At 43.0% G+C, this 16228-nt stretch overlaps 1 long non-coding RNA gene across 1 annotated transcript; it reads left to right on the forward strand.

Annotated features, from left to right (window-relative positions):
• Positions 1-2466: 2466 nt before the first annotated feature.
• Positions 2467-15245, forward strand: LOC308471364. Its single transcript, XR_013982918.1, has 3 exons — positions 2467-2526; positions 2893-3022; positions 15122-15245. It is a non-coding gene; the product is annotated as an uncharacterized lncRNA (long non-coding RNA).
• The last annotated feature ends 983 nt before the right edge of the window (positions 15246-16228 follow it).

Consider the following 16228-nt stretch of genomic DNA (forward strand, 5'->3'; position numbering starts at 1 on the left):
CTTCATAAAGAGCTCGGAGGAGGTAATAAGGCGAACCTCCCGTCCACTCGCTCAGTTGACGGTGCAGGCAGGATTTTTCTTTTTTTAATTCTTTTTTTAACAAAACTACAGCGCAATAGGGAAAGGGAACACGCAACGTGACTTGAGACTGAAAGGGGAGCAGAGAAACCCCGAAACCATAAATAAATTAAAAAATCAGGAATTTATGCTATCTATCCTCGGTGCTGGCAAAAACCAACCAATTAATTGGAAAGGGGCTTGCTAAGTAGCGTCAGCTTCCTAGCAACCAGTATGGCAAAAGAAAGAAAAGTGAGATAAAATCTTGGGACTTCAGAAATTGCCCATACTTCCTCGAGGAAGGCTGCATGCAACTGGGGAAAGCTGGTTCTGGGAGAAGGTGTAAACGGAAAGATCTTACTCTAAATTCTGTGGTGTTTATGCAGAAAGGAAGGCAACCTGTCAATAATAAAATCCTTTTAAAAAAATAATCACGTTCAAAAATTTTAAGTTTTAAGCATAAAACGCAAGCAGTGTTCCTTTTCTTGCCCCCTTCAAAATGTCATTTGGTAAGGGCCAGCTTTCAAGCTTTTCCTAGAATCTGCATTGTGAAAGGTTGGCTACAGGAACTGGGGTGGGGGTTAGTTAAAATAAAAGCCTTTTAGGTCACATCAGTATTTGCAGGTAGGTATATTCCTCCCTACCCACACACATCTTCAGGTCTATTAGTGATGTTCTGGCCCGCTGCTTCATTGTGGGGGGAACGCCCTTAAATTTATCTGAATCCTAATGCAACTGCTTTTTCCTCTGCTTCTCCAAAGTTGGGGGATTAAATAGTTCTGATAAAAACACTGATATGCTTCCTAAAGCACTACAAGTGCCTGCAGAACAGCATCCACATTATGAACAAGGGTATAAATGGGTTGTCTGTTCATGTTCATAAAAATGTTTAAAGAGGTGGAGTGAGACAGATGAGGGAAAAGTTAACACAAATACTCCTGCCCTACTGCCAAAATTTTGGGAGCAATTTGCTCATAACCAGACCCCCTTCTGCCTGAAAGAAGCTGAAGATGATGAGGATACTTTGCACAACAATGCCCTGATTCTGCATTCCTAAAAGAATCTCCATGTGATATACTAGAAACCAAACTCTGTTCCTGCTAATCCTCTTGTACCCAGCCTGGCATTTTGATGCTGCATTTGCTTACATTCTTCCTTTGTTACCCTGATCACTCTTATGTAATTGTCTTATCAGCTCCTCCTCTTCCCTTCCTCTTTCCCTTTTGTTTCCCCTCACTCACTGAGGAGAAAGGTAGATAATAAGCTATCCAAAAGATTCCTTTTTGAGTATCTGCTTGCTGCTCACATGCTTCAATATACAGACTTTATTTAACACCAACAGTCTCCCCATCCTTTTTAACATCTAGGTTGGGGCAGCCTATGTGTCCCAATCTATAACTCCCATTGGCCCTCACAAATGGCCATGCTGGCTGAGGCTGATGAGAGTTGTAGTGCAACAAGGGCACCATCCTGGCTACTCCTGATCTAGCTATGTGAAGAGTTCTAAGGTACACAAAAGTGTGCACACTATTTTATGACATTTTGGTTAGCCTAATCAATGGGAACCTGGCTTTTTTTTTATTTTGGGCCAACAAACCTTTGCCCTTTCTCATTTTATTTATGCTACTTTTGACAGCACCTGTATATGTTGTGCTGCATAAAACAGCAAGAGTAACTTCTAGGGGGACACAAGTATGAAATAAAAGGCACATATACCGTACCCTCAATAGCACACATCAAAGGGTGCTCACTAACCCACAACAAAATTAACACATGTAATGCTTTCACAAGGTTCACTGAAAGAACTTGTATGAACCAAAGAGAAAATGAATTCAGACAACTGGAATCAAAATGTCATAGGCTTGTGTGTTAAACAGAGGGAGAGAATACTGTGGTCTCACTGTGTTCAGCCTGTAAGGAGCCCCTGCTGATCCAGGTTACTTAGCTGTCTAGAAATAGATGAAGACATCAGAGATGTTGCCCTTTGAGATTATTGTTCTTACACATCATGGCATTTGCAAAAGAGCATTACCTGATGACATTGCATAGATAAGATGGACAAGCAGCTACCAACACCACCCTACATAATGGCAAGAGTATGCAATGTAATCAGATGGTGGATATACTTTATAAGACTTGCTTGGAAGATTATGGTGGGGGTGGGAGGACTCAGGAGGCAGGAAGTCGGGGAACAAACTTGGATACTTCCGAGTTACAAATTCTTCAAATGACCAGTTGCAGTGGAAAGGTTCAAGGAGAGGAGGCACCAAATGTTGCTGGTCTCTCAGCTGTGTCTGCATGGAGGGCTCATGCATCCCTTCTCTTCCCTCTCCCAACTGGTTGCTACTAGATGACAGTTAATGGAGGGGAAGAGCCTGGCTTCTCAGCAGAGCAGATGGTGGCTCTGACTGCATTTCTTATCTTCTCTCGTCTGCGACAGCCTGATGGAATGGCTGTTGCCATGTAATGGTTGGTGACAGTTTAATATAACATACTAAAATGTTCAGGAAGCATAATATCAACTCAGTGCCATATTTCTTAATACTATCTAAGTACTCCAGTTGTAATAGAGCTACAATACAATAACCGTCTCATAGCTTCCAAACTGCAAAGTTTCTGCTATTATCCCATCCCCCTTGAAGACAGCACCAGCAAGAGCTTATATATGCATCACTGGTGCATCTTTCATGACAAAAGTAAACAAACAAACATCAGAGAGAACATTTGTTACATTGCTTAATCTCTGGGTCAATCAAGAAATAAGTACTAATGTCAAGATATGTGCCTCTAATGACTATCATAATTTTTGCTTGTATTTTTTTTTTTAATCATCAGATCAGCTAATTGATACATGGAGCAAAGGAGTGATTCAATATTTCCAATGGAGTACCTGCCTTTTTTTTTGCAGCTAGCTGCTGTGCCCTTGTTTATCCAACTGTTCTGCCCTTTGGCTAGGGACCATATGGTAGGTATATATCACCTTATGCAAGATGCCTGACTGTGAACTGCAGACTGAATTTAAGTCCACATTTGTATACTAAGAAATATACCCTTCCTTGTTTTGGACCATATATATGGGGAAGATATGCAGCTTTCTTGGCCATGGGATAAGTAGTTGGGGTTTTTGATTTAAATTGTTTTAGGAGACAGATTTGTTCAGTGAGTGATTTTAAATTACCAGCTGCAGTGATGTGTCTTGGTCTAACAGCATTTACTGGATTGCACTGACTGTTTTGTCCACTCCTTGGTGCAGGTTAATTTGCATGTTTCATAACGCCCTTTCCCCCGTTTTCTTTTGCTTCTCCATAAATGTTAGAAATGTGGAAGATATAAGCATACTGCAACACAAAGGTGATAAGTCTGCTGTTCTATAATAACTGTTTCCTGTTGGGTTCCTTCTGGTCACAAATCTGATCACAAGTGTGTTGTTGTGGACCAGTGCCAAGTAGATACTGTATAACAGTGCCTTGGAGATATTTCACTGGTATTAAAATTCATCTTTGTGTAGACAAGGCCTTATTGTATATATCCATAAAATGCTGTTTTTAGTACCACAGACATGAAGGTGGGGTTCATGGCAGTAGTGGTTGGTGGATTGCTCTCATAGCTTGCCAGGGAAGACCATCCATTTTGAGTATACAATAAGCTGTCTGAGTAGAAAGAGCCACTGCACTCCACTGGCTACTGGATGTGGCATTCCTGTGGCTCCCTTTCTTTTAATCTTTACTTCTTTGCAATAGACAAATATTAAAACAAAACTATTAATCTCCACAAAGCTTCTAAAGCTTTTGCTTTCCCGTGACTATTAAGGGATCGTATTTATTTTGTTTACATTTTGTCAAAAAAGTATTGCAAGCTTTTCAAAAATTTCAGATTATACTTTGACTGTGGTCCTTTAAATCATGATTGATAAAGGACTAATTCTTTTCAGAATGCTGACTGTGTTATAATGAAAAGATCCTAATTGACTGTCAATAGCCCATAGACCCAGATGTAACACCTGTGTTTAGCATAACAATATTCACCCTCCCTTCACCACAGGTGGGCAGGGTTTGCAGCATGGAGCGGGGCTCACCTGGGCGGGTGCCACCCACCTGCTTGAGCTGGTCTTTGACCCGCCCTTGGCCAGGGAGGACAATGGACGGACGGACGGGGGTGGGCCTAAGGCCAAAAGAAAAGAGGCTGACTCCTTGGCTCAAGCCTCTTTTGCTGTTCTTCATTGCAGAATTAAGGGATTATATTCTACATTTTGGTAGTTTAAGACAGGCAAGATGTTTTTGTGTTCAGGAAAGGGTATCTGTGTAATTTGAAAGCCAAAGAAAAACAAGATTGTAGTGCCATGGCAGAGCAGGGGCCAATACATACAAAAGTTATTCCAGACGATGGAGTTAGAATCATAGAATTGGAAGGGACCCCAAGGTTCATCTAGTCTAGTTCAACCCCCTGTATCTTGTTACCTTGTTTAATAACTATGCAGTTGTTAATCAGCTTTACATGGGCTCTCAATGCCTTTCTCCAAGGCTGTACTTCAGTTATGAGGACATCACTAATTTTATCACTGGCAAAATGCTTTCCTCCCTGTTAAGGTGTGAGTTTATTGCAAGCCTGAGTGCACTTTGGAATGTGACTGTGCGAGTGGAAGGCATTTAGTGGAGAATGCCTTTCTCACCACTGTTGATGAACGACACAAATCCTTCCCATTCCATGATAGTGCCATTATGATAAAAACTTCTTTAAAATGTTACATTTTATAAAATTCTATTTATCTAAGTCCTTTTATCCCACTTCGTTGTTTGCTCAAGGTGCCTCACATCTTTTTCGTCTTTGTAGCCTGAGTGATCCCCCACTAAGGTGCACCTGTGGGACTGATGAAGTCACACTTATTTTTTAAAGTGGCAAACATTTGCAAGGCTGTTTCTCTTCCCTCTAGCTCTCTTTTTCTTTCTCTTTCTCTCTCTCTCACACACACAGAGGTGTTTTTTTTTAATTTAGTAATCTGTTATTATTTCTTTCCTTCTCCAGCAACCTTCTCTTATTTACAAAAATCAGATGAATAAGCAGTGTGGCTGCCCTTTACAGTAATATTTATTGCATTCACAGAGATACACCTGATTGAGTTAGTACAGGCTTCCTCAACCTCGGCCCTCTAGATGTTTTTGGCCTACAACTCCCATGGTCCCTGGCTAGCAGGACCAGTGGTCAGGGATGATGGGGATTGTAGTCTTAAAAACATCTGGCGGGCCGAGGCGCTCCCCCCCCCCCCCCGAGTTTTGTGGCATCCCACTGGTTCCCCTCTGGCAATTCTGTTTTCCTACTTCCACTCACTGAGACCACTTGCCTTTCCCTTCCTCCCCTCTTTCTTTCCTACTGTTGCTCCATTTTCTGTTTAGCTTCTCAGGTGCTGATGTGTCTTGAATAGCACATTGAGCTGAAAGAGGAAGTGGTGGAGAGAGAGATGCTCTTTCCACTTCCTCTTTCCCCTTTATGAGCTTTTCAGGAGTTGGGGAAGGGAATGGCTCTTTCCACCTGATAATAAGCGGGCAAGGAGAGGGGAAAGGGCTCAGAGGTTTCACGGGTGCCAGGCAAAGTCTTCAAGTGTGCCATTGTGCCTGCTGATAACCCCAGGCCTGTGTTGTGTTCAGTTTCCCTTCGTTGTTTTGCTAAGGTTGCATGTTATTCATGAAACTCTCTGTAAAATTTAGCCTCACATATGCCAGAATCTCTAAATGAATTTGAAAAATTGTAAGGTTAAACGGATGTGTGATGGCCAGGTTGTAACCAAGTCTGCAATTGGCTCCACACACTCAAGGCAGCTTTGAGTTCCCGTTTCTCAAACCGCAGCCCTCCATGCCATATTTTTGAATCTGATTCAAAAGCATCTTGACATATAGCACAGCCATATGGATATGGGCTTGTGGTTCAGAGAAGAAGAGAAAAGGTCAGCAATCCTACTGAGTATGCCAAAAACATGGCCTTGCCTAAAATTGTTCTTTGGATTCTGACCTATATTACTGTAGTGCATGAAAGGGTGCTGTGCTGTGGGCTTCACAAAGGTTGGCCACTTATACATTGCCAAAAAAGAGGAAGCAGGCATAGAATTACATACAATTTGTACAGGCTAGTTTATATGCAAAATTAGAAATAAAGGGTTGTACCCAACAAAGTTCTACTCAGACTAGATTGGGTAGGGAGAAATTCAACATTGTGTTCTTCCAGTTCCATCAGCTCAAACATTTCAGCTTGTGCTGATGGAATGACGCCTCCATGTCTCCCCCCGCCCTCACACTGTTCTGGGGGTTCTCCTGAAACCCTCCAAACCAATTTCAGGAGGTTCATGGCAGGGAAGAGAAAGGGGGAAAGCCCTAGAATGTGGCATATAAATGGGACCACTGTTTCTCAGCCTCACTTGTAAAATGATAATAAAGTGTCAGATAGTAAACAGGAGCAGAGACTACAGGCATATTTCCATACCTCTGGTCACCCAAAAGATCTCCAGTTGGGTCTGATGGAGTCCAAGAACATCAGAACATCACCATTTTGGCCAAGACTGCCTTAGTTAGTATCTCACTTTTTGACTGTACAGCACAGGCATAGGCAAACTCAGCCCTCCAGATGTTTTGGGACTACAATTCCCATCATCCCTGACTACTGGTCCTGTTAGCTAGGGATCATGGGAATTGTAGTCCCAAAACATCTGGAGGGCCAAGTTTGCCTATGCCTGGTATAGCACCTTCAGCCTTCCAATGCTATTACCCAAACATTTTATCTGTCAGCATTCCAGAATGTTCTGTGAATTATCATTGACAGCTCTGTAGATCCACTCATATATCACTGAAAACCTAACCAATTTTGCTGTGCAAAAGACACTGTGTGGCTAGCAAAGCTAATTCACTCACACCATAGTCTCTCAGCATCTCCAGAGGTATTTTTGTTCAGTGTGGAGAAGCTAGTCATGTATCATTTGCAGGAGGGTGGGCACACACAGTCTCAAAGTGTTGTTAGTATATATTTGCATATCTTAACGTACATCGTATTTTCACAGCTTAATGAGAACCCTGCTTTGCACTGTAAGGATTCAGGAGTAGGTGGGTGGGCAGCCAGCCAGATGGCTGATAGACAGAGAATGAGAGATGGAGTGTTATGTAGTCTGACTCCCCTTTTCAAAAGACCTTTACTCTGCTGTATGGCAGTGACAGAGCCTGGAGCCATATCCCTCTTATACTTTACCTAGAAAGGCCTCATTGATCACTCAAGAAGGATAACAAATGGAATGCGCCCTCCTGTCTCTGGTGTAATTTTGCAGCTAATGGCTGACAAGTACTTTCAGACATGTAAATTACCTGAATGCCTGATGGCCTTGGATGCTTCTCCAGCCTAATAGGATGCAAACAGCACAGGCCAACCTTTCACCTAGGCAGCCAACATAGCTGCGCTTTTAACAGAAGCTTGATGTACACATGTTGGCAGGTGATGTTTATTATCTCCATGCAGTGAAGTGTTTCCCTTGCACATTTCTGTAGAAGAGTCGGCCAGGTTTGATTAGGGGGCTATCCCCACCACCCACCCTTGTCAGCTGGCAGCAGTATGGGGCAGAACAACTGGTCCACATTAAAAATCTGGGAAAACTCTCTTAACGTGGGAGTTTGTTGGGAGTGAGAACATTCTGTAAACCAAGAAGGCAGAGAGGATGTCAGTTATAAGCGCAAAAATGATCACATTGCTCCATACAAAATAATGCATCTAGGATACCAGTACCAGAGACCCCACAGAACTCCTATTCTTTTAATGTAGTCCTAGATGCACATTGTCAGCTATGTGTGGTACAGTGGTACCTCGGGTTACATACGCTTCAGGTTACATACGCTTCAGGTTACACACTCCAGTAAGCCAGAATTAGTGCTTCAGGTTAAGAACTTTGCTTCAGGATAAGAACAGAAATCGTGCTCCGGCGGCGCAGCGGCAGTAGGAGGCCCCATTAGCTAAAGTGGTGCTTCAGGTTAAGAACAGTTTCAGGTTAAGAACAGCCCTCTGGAACAAATTAAGTACTTAACCTGAGGTACCACTGTAGTTCACCACTGGGGACTCAATTTGTCCCCTGCTTTTGCTGCCTGTCTGTGACTGGCGGAAAATAGGGTCTCTCACACCTATGGAGCTGAACTCGGGTTGATGGGTGTAAGATGTACAGGCCTGCAAAGTTTCTCCATTTCTCCCACTAAGTGTTTTAACAGAGGGGAATGTTATATATCATATGCACAACATGTCCGTTTAGGCTTATTTTCCCCAATTAGCATCCTTACTGTGTCTGTAGATTACTACAACTCCCATAATCCCCAGCCACTTTAGCCTTTGGTCAGGCAAGATGTGAGTTATAGCTCAAAGATATTGTTGGACCCAAGGTTTTATGATACAAATTTTAGATCACTGCATTTGTGTTAAATAAGAAGAAAAAACTTGGCTAATATTCTGTTCAACATAAGATTACAGCCACAGATGTGAGCCAAAGAGTCCTTTATGCATCTTCAGAGGCTCATGTGTTGACGCTATTCTTCTGTTTCAAGATTGCGGCAGAGGGGGTGCTGTTTCTGGAAAGTGGGCATTAGAAACCTTGTGTAGTATACAACATATCTGTTCTGTCAGGACAAGGCTGGGCAATGAAACTCCCCCTCCTTCTCTCTCCACATGTCTCTTAGATCTGTTCTGGAGAATCTCCCAAACTTCCATAGCAGATTCAGGAAGAGGAGCCAGAAATTCTATTCCATTCTGCTGTCGGAACAATTGCATTAGATACCTCCTCCAATGTCTGTTGGGAGCTTACCATGCAGCCCTCTATTTCAGGAGCATATATTTTAGTCATAGATTAAAACTGGTTACTATATATATTGTTATAAGAATTTTAAGATCTCATATATAGAATAAATATTCATAAATGCACACATATCTAAATATATGATCCGTGTGTCTGAAATAGTATGGGAGAGCAACCCTGAAGCCATTTTGACTCTCCCAATAATGTCAAATATTCCCCTGCAGGAAGGGAGGTAAATGGGGAAAGCCTTCCTATTGTCTTTTTGCTTGCAAATTCTGCCTTAAGGGCGTATTTGTATAAGAATAGGATGAGCCTGTAACCTGGATTCAAGAACTAAAGTATTAACCAACACACACACACAAAATGGCCAGACTGCCCAGGTAATGCAATCAGTGACTATTGTCAGGTATCCTAACAGGTAGGATTTCTGCTCAAGACCACCTCCTTCTGTGATGTATGTATGATGTTTTGGGGGGTGGTCTTGGGCGACAGGGTAGGCAATTTCAAAAGTCTAGATAAGGGCTTGCGAACCATTGTTAAGGGTTCTCCTCCCTCTTGCGTGTGGGGAGCTGAATAAAGATCAGGCTTACTAGCTGCTTTGCTTCTCAATATACTCTGGTTGGCCTCTGTTTTCTCCTACCGATAGGGAACCCACTTAAGAAGAAGAAGAAGAGTTTGGATTTGATATCCCTCTTTATCACTACCCTAAGGAGTCTCAAAGCGGCTAACATTCTCCTTTCCCTTCCTCCCCCACAACAAACACTCTGTGAGGTGAGTGAGGCTGAGAGACTTCAGAGAAGTGTGACCAGCCCATGGTCACCCAGCAGCTGCATGTGGAGGAGCGGGGAAGCGAACCTGGTTCACCAGATTACGAGTCCACCGCTCTTAACCACTACACCACACTGGCTCTCAAGGACTCTATATGGGCTCCGGAATATCCCATAAAGTGAAAGGGAGCAGTTTTTCTTATAACAATATATAAGTACAGTATATAGTGGTGGCTTGTGCCCATTGGGACTGGTGGGGCAGTAGGCAGCAAGTCCAATGACAAGCAGAGCCAAGTAATTCTGGTTTTTGGCTCCATCTTCCTGTCTGCTGAGGACTAAGAAGGAGGAAAGTGAGAGGCAGAGCCACCCCCTTGACTGGTTGTAAGTAGGAAAGCCCGTAGGCAGACAGATGCTGGCTGAGGGCACACTGAGGTTGGTGGGGCAGCAGCCCGTTTGCCCAAACAGACCAGCCTTCACTGCACATATATTCCCCTTTGCTATTCTGTGACATGCACACACCTAGTATGGGTTCCTCTATCAGACCTTTCTGAATATATCAGTGACATTCTTCTTGGCTTGCTTTTGTTTTCAGCCCTGTTGTTGTTTTGATGTGTGTTTTTAAGTAGAGCTGTGTGCCTTTAACAGCACACCAGAGGGAAAAAAGTTCAACAGGTGGAAATTTCAATAGCCTGGAGATGCAGTAGTGAAAAAAACTTCATCTGCATTTGGGGAGGGGACTTGTTCTGTGTTCTGAAAACCAATAAAAAACAACAGAAAAAAGGTTCACTTGTTCTTTCTGTTTTGCAAACCACACAGCTGTTAAAGGCAAAGCAGATTTGCGAAAAAAGAGGCAAACCTCCTGTGTATATGTTGACCATGATAATTTAATGTCAGAATGTCGGTACCTACCATACTAACATATAAGGAAATTCCATGTGCCCTTTGCCTCTGCATCTGGATGACTGTAATAATAATAATAATAATAATTTATTATTTATACCCCGCCCATCTGGCTGGGTTTCCCCAGCCACTCTGGGCGGCTTCCAAAAGAATATTAAAATACTATGATACATCAAACATTAAAAGCTTCCCTAAACAGGGCTGCCTTCAGATGTCTTCTAAAAGTCTGGTAGTTGTTGTTCTCTTTGACATCTGGTGGGAGGGCGTTCCACAGGGAGGGCGCCACTACCGAGAAGGCCCTCTGCCTGGTTCCCTGTAACTTGGCTTCTCGCAGTGAGGGAACCGCCAGAAGGCCCTCGGTGCTGGACCTCAGTGTCCGGGTAGAACGATGGAGGTGGAGACGCTCCTTCAGGTATACTGGACCGAGGCCGTTTAGGGCTTTAAAGGTCAGCACCAACACTTTGAATTGTGCTCGGAAACGTACTGTAGCAGTGGCAGAACACGTACTGTGCATGCAAAAGGCTCCAGGTTCAATTTTTGGCATCTCCAGGTAGCACTGTGAAAGTCCCTTGCTTGGAAGTCTGTCCAGCTGCTGCCACTCAGTGTAGACAATACTGAGCTCAATGGACCAATGGCCTAACTCAGTGCAAGGCATTTTCCTATGCCTTACATGTGCCAACAAAATAGTATTTCAAGAACTATTGACTTCATAAAAAGTGGCTGCACAGCAGTCGAGGATTAGAGATGACCTAGTCTAGTGCCTTCCCTGGATTGGAAGTTTTGCGTTTTAATAAGTACAATGTGTAAACAGCTGCCACGTTTGAGAGATGGGTGCAAAGTACAGCAGAGTCAATGGGCAGCCCCGATACAGAGCTGAAACCTGAATTGTGGGTGCTAAGGGGAGGGGTTGGCAGGAGATCAGTTTGTTTAGAGGATGCCTCATTCTGGTCTGTGCCTCACGGAGAAATATGAGTTCACGTCCTGTACTTGTCAAGCAGTAGACTGGCGGGTAGTCTTTCATGTTAACACTGTGTACTTTGAAACATCTTTCTACACAAGTACTGGGATGAGTCAGATACAACAAGGCAGCTCTTATCCTTCCCAGCAGGATTTCAGCCATTTTAAACTCTTGATTTTTGTGTGTAAAAAAATGAAGTGTGAAGAGTTATTTTCCTTAAAACAAACAAACAAACAAACAAACAAACAAACAAACAAGCTTTTGAGATCTGTTTTACTTTATGGTACTTCAGTCACCTCCTCTTTTTCTAGGTGCTGCAGTTTGAAGAAACACTGCTGCCAGCTTACATTTTCATTTCTGACGTAGAGGACATCCTGTTCAGGGCTAAAAAAATAAGAGAGGGAAAATAATAAAGCACAATCATATTACAGTTTAGGGGAATTTTCTGACAGAGGAATCAGTGGAACAATTCTGAAGGGCACAAAGCGTGATCATTTGCAAAAGGATACAGGGATACAGCTTTCCCCCAGCACAAAAAAAAGAAGGATGTGAGCCAGCATGGTTACCATAGTGATGTTAACCACTCCCTGGCCTTCCCTTTTATTTTGCAAATATCCGCTTCTCAGTTGTGGTGCTGAAATGTTTGCTGTTTCCTCTCTGCTAATTGCTGAGTAATGTATTGTTTGCAAGAGGTGTCAGACTGACAGTGGGAAAGGAGCCTCTCTAGTTAAATTCACAAAGCAAGCAGAGAGGAAGCCTCAGAGCCCTATGAGCACATGGCTGCTTCAGCAAGTCTCTCCCCCTCCACAACTTCAGGGACCACTTTTGAATGTGGGGGTGTGGAGTATACTTCCGTGTAAGGTGTTGTTGTGAGAAAAGATGACAAGCCACTACAGTGGTACCTCGGGTTACATACGCTTCAAGTTACATACGCTTCAGGTTACAGACTCCGTTAACCCAGAAATAGTACCTCGGGTTAAGAACTTTGCTTCAGGATGAGAACAGAAATCGTGCTCCAGTGGCGCAGCGGCAGGCCCCATTAGCTAAAGTGCTTCAGGTTAACAACAGTTTCAGGTTAAGAACGGACCTCCAGAACGAATTAAGTACTTAACCTGAGGTACCACTGTATAAGCAAGAGTCAGACACACAGGAAGTTTTTTAAACTGGAACCCAACCCCCTTCGATACTCAGGGTTGAGCTTACCATCTGGCAACCATAAGTCAGAGATGGGGAACTGGTGATGCTCCAGAAGATATTGTAGGCCTCGTATTTCCCTCAGCCCCATCCAGAGTGGCAAATTATTGAGGATGGTGGGAGCTGTAGTCCAACAACATCTGGAAGGCAACAGTTTCCCCACCACTTCTTTTTAAACGGCAGGCAACCACACACCACCGTAATTTCTAGAACCTGTTGGATGTACACAAAGCTTCTTCAAGAGACTTTTCTTCCACTCTCTCGTATCCGGTCCATACTGGACCTGGGATAGCTCAGTTGCTAAAGCATGAAACCCTGAATCTCAGGCTCATGTGTTTGAATCCCATGTTGGGCAAAAGATTCCTGCATGGCGGGTGGTTGGACTATATTAAGTTGTGAGTGGACATAGCAGACAACACAGAGATTTCTCCAAGTGGTTCTTTATAGTAAGCTGGAACTGAACTGAACAGCTCAGCCGGCCTGCTTTTATAGGCAGCCGGCTGTCAACATTGTAACAACAACAACCCAGGGTTTCCCGCCTAAATTAACTGACGTGGACCTGAGTGAAAACTATATACACAATACCCCCTGGTGGCCAGGGTGAGAACTTCAATACATAACAGACTAGATGACCCTTGTGGTCCCTTCCAACTCTACAGTCCTATGATCCTATTATGGAACAGTTCTATGTGCCAGCAGTGCCTCTCGGAGCCTTCTTGAACCTTGTATGCAGATTCATCTCCTGCATTGTGGTCTGAGTTGCAGGGCCAGAAAGACAAAACTTTTGTTTCTTCTTGGTGCAGGTGCTTTGCCTTTCATGGTTGCTTGATCGGCAAAAACTCAGTGCTTAACATACAAAGAGGTACAGGCAAGGTTGTCTGTTATTCCTAATTTTGACTGGCATCATTTTGGAGCCCTGTACTTGTATACCTATGCAGGATCCTGAGATTTTGGATATAAAGACAAAAGTCTAAGAATGTAAAATTCAGTTGTGTGTGGCAGTGTCTTCTTCATAGTATACAATCCATCTCAAAGCTCTTAGGAATTAAAGCTTTCGGGGTGTACATGCTGCTAAAATACAGGATCAGTTGATCAAAACTAGAATTCCTGGGATTTGACCAATTGATCTCTCAGCAGCAGGTTTCGAATTGGTCATTTAAATTGCGGTCAGTGCAGCGTAAGTGTCTGGGAATGAAGATGTCAAAGAATATTAGAGGAATTGCCAGTTTTAATGAAGATCCTCTTGTTCAACAGGTTATGGCTGGCTTAGGCAAATGGATGGTCAGTTTAATCAAAATGAATTAATGCATTACCTAGACCCAAGTGTAATTCATTTTACTGAGAACACATATCCTGCCTTTTCTGTTTCAAAGTTGAATATAGCAGAAAGGTAAATATAGCAGATACAATACAGATTATATCTCTCGTAAAATGAACACAAAGCAGACAAAAGGCCTCATTCAGGTACAGCAGGACCATTTCAACAAACCACAGGTCCCCCCCTCCCCATGATTGAATGAGAAAGTCCAGTTTACTCTACTTCTCCCTATCTCTTCCTCCTCGTACATGCTTGGTTGTGGATGAGACTTTATGATTTTTTAATCAGTTTCCAGTGCCATCCAAGTCTGGAAACTGGTTTAAGGGCTACCTACAAATCAGGATCTGATTGTACCTGAGTGGCCTATTATATTGGAACCAGAGCTGAAATAATATGGCCCTTTCCAATAATAATATGGCCCTTCCCAATTGAGAAAATTCCAAATTGAAATCCCTATGGACAGTGGGAGGGATTTTAACCAATAAGTCCCATCAGCAGAAGCCCTTACAAAGACTTCTGCCAGTGCATCATGTATTTCTCTCTGGTCTCCCCAAAATGATTTTGTGTGGGTTTGGAAGAACCTCCCAGAACAGCATACAGGTGAGGAGAAGGGGAATCGTTCTTGTGCTGGTGGGATGTTCAACATAGAGCAATATTGAATTCCTCCCAATATGTGCTGAAACTCTTTATAGTTCTCAAACTGATCTTTCGTTGTAGTTCCAGCCAGGCCAGGCCACCAAACATGCATAATGTGGCCCTAGTTTTCAAGCTGACTTTTTGTATAGCTGCAAAGAGGAAGGGGAAGGTAGAGCCCATTTTCCCCAAAGCTTTGTGTCCTCTGATGCTATTTCTTATTGCATCTCCTTTTGCTGTTCCATAAAATTCAAGTCAAAAGAACACGTTGGCCCTGATTGAAAAATGATTTTGTAAATAATCTCCTTTTCCGCCCAAGTCTTTTCAGTCCCTGTATGTTGTATTTTTATGACGGAAAAAAGTGTGCTCTTCATTTTTCTCTGTTTGTATGAGATCAACAGCAGCTCACACAAAAAAATCCTGTATTCTAATTTTCCAAGCAAAGCATCAACTGATTTTTAAAAATTGTTCTCATTTTATTTCCTCAGGTTAAAAACCCAAATGTAATCTCCTGAATCCCCACAGGAAGAGCTAAAATGGAGGCCACCAAAGGGCTGAAATTAGCTTAAGCACCAGTGCTGGTATGAAAAATTAAGAGCAAAAAAAAAAAAAAAAGAGAGAGAGAGAGAGAGAGAGAGAGAGAGAGAGAGAGAGAGGTTAGCTTCGATTATCCCTGTATGTAGGTCACAGTGACTCAAAGCAATGCAGCACTGGCAATGCCCAAGCAAAAGTAAACCTTTTGAAACAGGCCAGGTACAAAGTGCAGGTGTTTGTTTTAACGTAAAGAGACGGGCAAACTTAGTGCCGGAAACAATGCATTCCTTTTCCTATATGTCAGTCACAGGAAACAAAATGGTCAAGAAAGAAATAGCCAGTGAATCTCTACAAACATGTGCCCGCTTTGCCCTTGCAAACACTTTTCTTCAGTCTCAAAAAGCCAAACTCATTATCCAGTCCCAATTGCAGCGTACAATAGTAAAACAGTCCACCGCCCTGTGTGAGAGAGGAGAATGAGTTTGGTTAGCAACTGAAAACGGTTGGAAGATTGATGATGAAATCATGACTGCTGGAAGTTCTTTGTTGTGGATTTCAGAAAGACAGGTTAGTCCTCAGGACTTTGCAGTTTCTGGCTCAGCCCAGCCGCCTACATCACAAAATACCCTCATTCATCAAATGCAGAGGGAGCCTGACGTTGTATACAAAAGGCTCCTCTTCCTGGCTTCCCAGCGTTGGCTGCCCTCCACACTACCAAACCCCAGCTCAGACTCCTCTCTGTGTGGGTAGAAAGAACTCATCTCAGAGCCAGCTTCAGCTGTTCATTTCATCAGGCACTCATTATAGCTCCATCATTATCATTCATTCCTTTTTATTATTTAATTACCCATCTTCTGTTCGACTCTGGATACCACGGAGAAGCCATCCTCTCTGGCTCCTATTAACAAGAGAGCAGGAGCCAGTACTTGCAACTCTTGTGGTTTATTCAGACCTTCCTTCCTTCCTTCCTTCCTTCCTTCCTTCCTTCCTTCCTTTTTTTTTTAAAAAAAGAATAAAATAAAGGCAGATTGCGGTACACAGATCTGTGCTCATATATCTTT

The sequence above is a fragment of the Podarcis pityusensis genome (genome assembly GCF_964106645.2).
Source record: "Podarcis pityusensis genome assembly, chromosome: 2".
Lineage (NCBI taxonomy): Eukaryota > Metazoa > Chordata > Lepidosauria > Squamata > Lacertidae > Podarcis > Podarcis pityusensis.